At 34.8% G+C, this 7457-nt stretch overlaps 1 long non-coding RNA gene across 1 annotated transcript; it reads right to left on the bottom strand.

The window, feature by feature from the left end:
• Nucleotides 1–3788: 3788 nt before the first annotated feature.
• On the bottom strand, nt 3789–4508 carry LOC108102029. Its single transcript, XR_001772138.2, has 4 exons — nt 4447–4508; nt 4241–4383; nt 3935–4088; nt 3789–3861 (listed from the first exon to the last, which is right to left on the bottom strand). It is a non-coding gene; the product is annotated as an uncharacterized LOC108102029 (long non-coding RNA).
• Between the last annotated feature and the right edge of the window lie 2949 nt (nt 4509–7457).

Genomic DNA, 7457 nt, shown 5'->3' with positions numbered 1-7457 from the left:
ATATAATCATTGGATTTAGGCTGCGGCATGACCAAACAAACGTCTTAAAGCGTAAATTATTGCTAAAGTCTCTAATTCAAAACTATGAAATTTTGATTCTGCTGCTGTGGCTCTTTTGGAAAAGTAAAAAAATGGATGCCATTTATTGTCTTTCTTTTGGACTAAAACCGCACCATAACCCAGAGCGCTTGCATCACAGTGTATTTCCGTTTCTGCCGCTGGATTAAATAATGCTAAAACTGGCGATTCTAATAATTTTTCTTTTAACAGTTCAAATGTTTCTAATTCTTCTTGGCCAAATATAAATTTTTTATCTTTTTTCGTAAGATCATAAAGAGGTTTAGCAATGATTGAAAAATCCTTAATGAATCTTCTGAAATATGAGCATAGTCCCAAAAAACTTTGTACTGCAGTCACTTTTTCCGGTATCGGAAAATCTCGAATAGCTTCTAGTCCTGTTTCGTCTGCCCGAATTCCTTTTTCATCAATTGTATATCCTAAATATTTAACAGAACTTTTCATAAACTCGCACTTGTCTAGCCATAACTCTAACTTGTTTTCTACAACTCGCTTCAAAACTTCTTCTAAAATCTCTAAATGTTCTCTAATACTTGCTGTTGCAATCATAATATCGTCTAAATAAATAATAACTTTACCTTGTCTAACTAAGTCAGCAAAAACTTTGTTTATAAGCATCTGAAAAATTGATGGAGCATTTTTGAGACCAAAAGGCATTCTTAAAAACTCGAACTGACCTAAAGGTGTAATGAATGAAGTATATTTTATTGACTCTTCATTCATAAACACATGAAAAAATCCATTTTTTAGATCTAATTTTGAAAACAACTTTTTATTTAGTAAACTTTCTAAAAGATCATCAATCAAAGGGATTGGATAATTATGTTTAGCAGTATTTTTGTTTAGGTTTCGAAAATCGACACACATCCGTAGTTCACCTGTCTTTTTACGCACTAAAACAATAGGGGATGCATACTCAGACTCACTAGCTCTAATAATTCCTTTTGACAAATAATCATCTAATGTTTTCTGTAATTCCTGCTTTTCCATATGTGATAACCTACGAGGAGGACAATTAAATGGTTTGCTATCGTTTACGACAAGTTTCATTTCTGTACGAACATTTGGTGTATCAGGTCGTTCTGAATTAACATTTGTTTTCTTAAACATTTCTACTAATTTATTCTTAATTTTATAATCAATGTTTTCACCAACGTTCAAATGTAATTCAGTTTCTTCTATTTAAATTTTGTTCTTCAAAATTTTCTTCACAAAAATTGCAGTCATTTTTAAGCTTCAAGTTATTTTTTATAATTTCTTTTGAATCATTATGTTTTTCAATTGTACTATTGTTTTTTGTCTCAAGCCATATGATTTTACTATTGCTCTTAGCCAAAAAATCGCGTCCTAAAATTGCATTGTGTTTCATTGATTCATTAGCAACCACATACATTTCAATTTCAATCTTTGTGTTTATTATTTCAACATAACATAATAGTTTTCCAAATACTTTTAATTTTGTTTCATTTAAACCAAAAAACATATTTTCATTACTTATTAAATTAACTCCTCTTGGTAGCATTCGTTGCTGCATGAAACTAATGGGGCTGCCGGAATCAATCAAACATTCTAAAATAAAATTTTTGTTATTTCTCTGGCTTAAATAAAACTTAAATAATCTTACATAATCATTCTGCGTTGGGGTCTTCTTCTTCTTATTCATCAAGCAGTCGTTAACAGTATGGGCTTCGCTTCCAAAGGCATAACACGATCCAGGCTTACGATTCTGTTTGTTGCAGTCAGCCGCATAATGACCCACACTGTTGCAGTTGTAACAACGTTCTCCCTTTTTGTAGTCATCTCTTTTTTCCTTCATAGCGTTGTTCGGGGCAGCCTCTGAATTTCGACTTGCCGGCATCTTGAGCTCCACATCAGCTGATGTTCGAAGTAAATTCTCTTTGTCATTAATTTTTTGCATTATCACTTGATTTTTTATTTGACGATGAGGTATACCATCAATTATATATTCAATAAGTTCATCTTCATCAATTGTTAATTTATTGGCCAAAACTAATTTTTCGTTGAAATATAAACCAAAAGGTTCTCCAGGTTGCCACTTTCGTTGTTCAAAATTTTTCCGGATGCGTAATTTATTTTCTTTAAACTCGAACGTTATCTTAAATTGTTGCCATAGGTCGTCCATATTTTCGCAAATCCAATTCGGTCGTGCATGTAACCAGCGGTGTGCTTCACCAGTAAGTTTTGTATTTAATATTCCACGCATCATGATATCGTTAAGACGGTAAGTTTCCCTAATATTTTCCAATTGTGTGATCCAAAAATTCGCATTCGTTAAACCATCGTAAGCAGACACAAAATCTTTTATGATCAGAAATGAATTTCGTCCATCTCTATCACTGGCTGCGTCGTTTTTGTATAAACATTTAAACATTTCTAACTGTTTCTTTAGGTTTTCATTTTCTGCTTTTAGTATATTTAGTTCGTTTTCTTCTTCACGCATTTTTTCCATTTCTTCTGTATCTATTTTGCTTCCTTGCTCAATCATAACTGTTTTGTCTTCGTCGTCTCCTTCGGCGATGGCGCCAGCTTCTAGAACTTCGGCTGCATTTTTGGCGTTGTTGCAGTTTTGTAGCGTCTGAATTTCACAAATTTGTAGCTTTTTAATTTTATCATTATTTTTTCCTTGTGGAGTTTTTTTATTAATATTGTCATTTTGTTTGTTTTCAAGTTTTTTTGGAGTGTTATTTTTTAGTTGGCTTAACGATTTTTGTAATTCACTCGAACTTTTTTCTAATAGTCGTGATTTCAGTGTAGCTTTGTTGCCCGAACTTGGCACGTCTAATTTTTGGCACAATGTTGTTATATCGGCTAAATTTAACTTTCAATACTTTTACCCATGATGTCGTTTTTGGTCTTTTTAATTGTTTGTCAGGAATAGCGAGTAAGTAAAAAAAAATTTACTCTCGTTTAAGCACAGTTAATCCCACTTCTGAGATTGTAGACCAAAACACGTCTGGTTCGTTTCACGATATATTTATTAATGATCTTCTTCGTTTGTGTGGTATGAGCTTCCCAGCGGGAAAAGATGTGGAAAATATGCTATTTTTCAGTGGTTTCTTCATACAAGCGGAAGGGCAAAAACCTCCTTCACCCCTTACATTTTTGCCGTCTCTCCTTTCAAAATACACGGGGGTGACACACAAAAGGAAGGGGTAAAGGAGGTTTGCAGGCCAAAAACCTGTGGATGCTCTGGCTGCTGAAAGCAGAACAAAAACCAGTGGACCCACGGCTGCTGAATGCAGGGCAAAATCCAGTGGACCTACGGCTGCTGAATGCAGGCCAAAATCCAGTGGACCTACGGCTGCTGAATGCAGGCCAAAATCCAGTGGACATACGGCTGCTGATTGCAGGGCAAAATCCACTGGCTTTTGTCCTGCATTCAGCAGTTATATGTCCACTGGATTTTCGCTTTCCCGCAATATGTGCATTTCCATTGAACTTCAATATTGAATTTCCATTCAATTGCAATAGGTGATTTTCCAAAATAGAATACTTTTTAATTTGGTCTTTTTTTATAAAATATATTTATTATATATTTTTTATTGTTTGGTATAATCGATACGATTAATAAAGTCTACAAAAATAAATAATATGAAAAAAAGGAAAACAAATTTTCAGGACTAATAAAAATTTAGTCCTGAAATTTTGTTTTCCTCTTCTTTTCATATGTATTTTTGTAGACCTTGTTTTTCGCTTTCGCGAACGATGCGCGCAGGTCATCATGGAACTGCCGAAGGCTGTAATGCTCGTGCCTGAGTGACTCTGAAAATAAAAACCATAATACATAACAAATATATAAACAGTAATGGGAATTTAGAAAAATATGTATAATTACCATATAGCACGTTTGTGAAGCTTGAGTACTTCATGAGACCGACCTGTCCCATCTTTCCGGATAAGTTCATTTTAAAGAGCAATTCGTCTGCTATCAGACGGCGTAGGCCTGTTACGATGCCTTCCCCGCCGATTATATTTTTGAATAATCTGATCTGCAAAAAGAAACCATAAAAATAATAATTATAAAACATAATATATTTAAAACTGCATAATTTTAAACAAATCTAATTACATAGTAAAAAGCATTATATTTCCATGCTTGTTACTAAGGGCTATTGAAATTTATTAACAATTTAGTGAGTACTTATGTACAAATGCATCCGGATTTGCTTCGGCATCGGGGTCAATTTGGTTGAGCTCTGCAAACGTAGTGATCGGGAAATTATTTTTTTACGTTCATGTGGGCTGTCAACACTGACACGTGGGCCAAAATCTTTGAAGCCAAATCTATTACAAATTCCAAAAAAACATTTGTTTGTAAAATTGAAAAATAAATTAAATTAAACTTACGTTCCAAATTATTTATTTGCTGCTCGAGCTTTATGATTGCGGGATAATTTTCGTGATCATCCATTCTGAAATAGATAAACATTTTTTAATTAACAAATACCTGAGACTTGTACATTTAGGGATTTTAAACCCAAAACCTAATTGCGTAATTCTGCAAGGTTCGGACCTAAAAGGTAAAATACAATGAGGTCTAAACAGGTGTTACGAAAAAGGTATACCTAACTTGGGTATAAAGGTATAAATGACTTACCTAACCTACTACAAAGCTACCTGCCAGGTAAAAAGGAATGCAAAATAGCTAAATATTTAACCCTTTGGTTACAAGTAGACCTCTTACCTGCAAACAAAAGTCCTATAAATGCAAATTATATCCTGTAGGCAAGTTAGTTGATATTTATCAAGCGACAAGTGCGGACGTACAATTTTAACAGTGCAAAATATTTTTGTTAGTGTTTTGAAGAAATAAGTATTAAAATGAGTGGTACATCTCGGTCAAGTATACATATACCGTAGGGCTAAAAAATATATGCAGAAATATTGAAGGCTACAGGCAGGCATCAGAACACAACAATCAATACTACCAGTATAATTCAGCAAGACACTTTTAGTGAAAATATAGGGTTTCCAGAATACCAAGAGTTTAATAGTACACCCTCCCTTCATACGAAATTAGAAAATTAATACAGACAAATTAATGTTAATAGGAGTCAACTTGAAGAGTTATTGAAAATATTAAAATCAGAAAACATAGATGTCCCAATTTCAGAAAAGGGAGTTTTGAAAACTAGAATTTCAGTTCCGACTACAATTCGAAGTGTAGCACCAGGTCAATATAATCATATAGGGATTAGGAGTTATCTAGAAGCTATAGAAAATTATTTAGAAAGCGGACAGGAATTAGTTTTAGATATAAATGTTGACGGGCTTCCACTTTACAAGAGTTTCAATGCTAATGTTTGGCCAATTTTAGGATTCTTTAAAAATCTTCCAAGCTCTGAAGTTTTTATGATAAGGTCCTACGTAGGCAGTTCCAAGCCGGATAATGTTAATCACTATTTACATGACTTTGTAGAAGAATTATTGGATTTAGTTGGAACACCCCTTATTATTGGAACAAAGGAGATTAAAATCAAGTTAAATTCGTTTATTTGTGATGCTCCAACGCGAGCATTAATGTGTGGGGTGGTAGGTACAAATGCATTTAACGGCTGTATGAAATGTACACAATTAGGGAAAAGATTAAATAATGTTACAACATATTCTGACAGTGTGGGAACTATTATGTCTAATAATGATTTTAGAAATAGAGTTTATTCCGATCATCACTTACCTTTTTTTAAAAAAAATCCTCTCATCCTAGAAAGACAAGATTTTGATATGATTAAAGGATTCCCTATTGATCCTGTGCATTTGTTAGACTTAGGATAAAAAAACCGTGGGTTTTAAATTATCGAAAGAACATTTAGAATTAATATCAAAAAGTTTAGAAAAATTAAAGAAATTTGTACCCGCCGAATTTGGAAGAAAGCCTAGGTCTCTTGAAGAGTTTCTCAGATGGAAAGCAATTGAGTTTAGACAATTTATTTTATACACAGGAGTTGCAGTTTTAAAGAATATTGTTTCTGATGACTGCTACTATCACTTTTTATTATTTTGTTGTGCTTATAGAATGTTAGTCGCAGAAAAATATTTAAATAACTTAAACGTTGCCAGGGACTTAATAGATCATTTTGTGAAAACATTTACAAATATATATCCTGCTGAAGGTCTAACTTATAATGTTCACAATATGCTCCATCTTGTCGATTGTATCGAGGAACATGGCCATATCCCAGGCTTTACTGCATACAAATTTGAAAACTTTTTGCAAAAGGTAAAAAAAAATGTCAAAAACGCCAAGACGATTTTAGAACAAATCAACAATAAATTTTCAAATCACTTTACTAGGGAAAAAAAAAGAAATTGGGACCTAAAGTTAACCGGCATGGTGAAATAGTTAAATATTTTTTTTTAAAGATTTTGAATTATCTCTTCAAAGGCCAGACAACATTTGTGGCCTGAAGTCTGGGGTTCAATTTAAAATAGCAGACTTTTATATGCATGATGGAACAGTTTTCTTGAAAGGAAACCGATTTTTAAACTGCCGTAATTTATTCGAAAGTCCACTGGCTAGTTCTTCAATAGGTATATATTTAAATGATAATCAATTAAGTAGTGAGATAGAACACTACCCAATATCAGAAATAGAGTTTAAATATGTTTGCTTGCCGCCCATGAAGGGGCAAGATTGCACAAGGCTATGGCCAAAGTTGCACCAGAAAGTAACCTAGCCCTGAGGAAATGTGACAACGCTTACACTTCCGACGACAGGGATAAATTAGCTTTACTCTTTAAAACACACTTCCCCGGGAGCTCACCCCTGGCGGAAGATACGTCCAACCCAATGGAGGCATCGTCCACTCCAAGACACTTCAGACCAAGCGCAGAGGACTGGGCAATTGCCAAGTCTCTAGTCTCTCCGGAGAGACTTAAATGGGCAATTGGGACCTTCCAGCCATTTAAGTCACCTGGTCTGGATGGTATCTCTCCATCATTCCTGCAGCAGGGACTGGATTTACTCCTAACCCGCTTAAGGAGACTGATGCTAAGCAGCCTAGCAATTGGACACATCCCAAATGCGTGGCGTAGAGCTAGGGTGGTCTTCATCCCCAAAGCAGGGAAGAAAGACATCACCAACCCAAAGTCCTTCAGACCTATCAGCTTAACCTCGTTTTGCCTTAAAACGTTGGAAAAGCTGGTAGACTACCATATTAGGAGCACAGTTCTTAGGGACTGTCCGCTGCAACCCACGCAGCACGCATACAGGGCAGGTCGTTCAACAGACACTGCACTGTACCAACTTTGTCACACTCTTGAAGGGGTAGTAGACAACAAAGAAGTTGCAATCTGCGCCTTTCTGGATATAGAGGGAGCCTTTGACAATGCGTCGCATGATGCTGTTCTAGCGGCCC

Source organism: Drosophila ficusphila, unplaced genomic scaffold (genome assembly GCF_018152265.1).
Source record: "Drosophila ficusphila isolate 14025-0441.05 unplaced genomic scaffold, ASM1815226v1 contig_197, whole genome shotgun sequence".
NCBI lineage: Eukaryota > Metazoa > Arthropoda > Insecta > Diptera > Drosophilidae > Drosophila > Drosophila ficusphila.
This window is presented reverse-complemented; position numbering and strand designations above follow the sequence as displayed.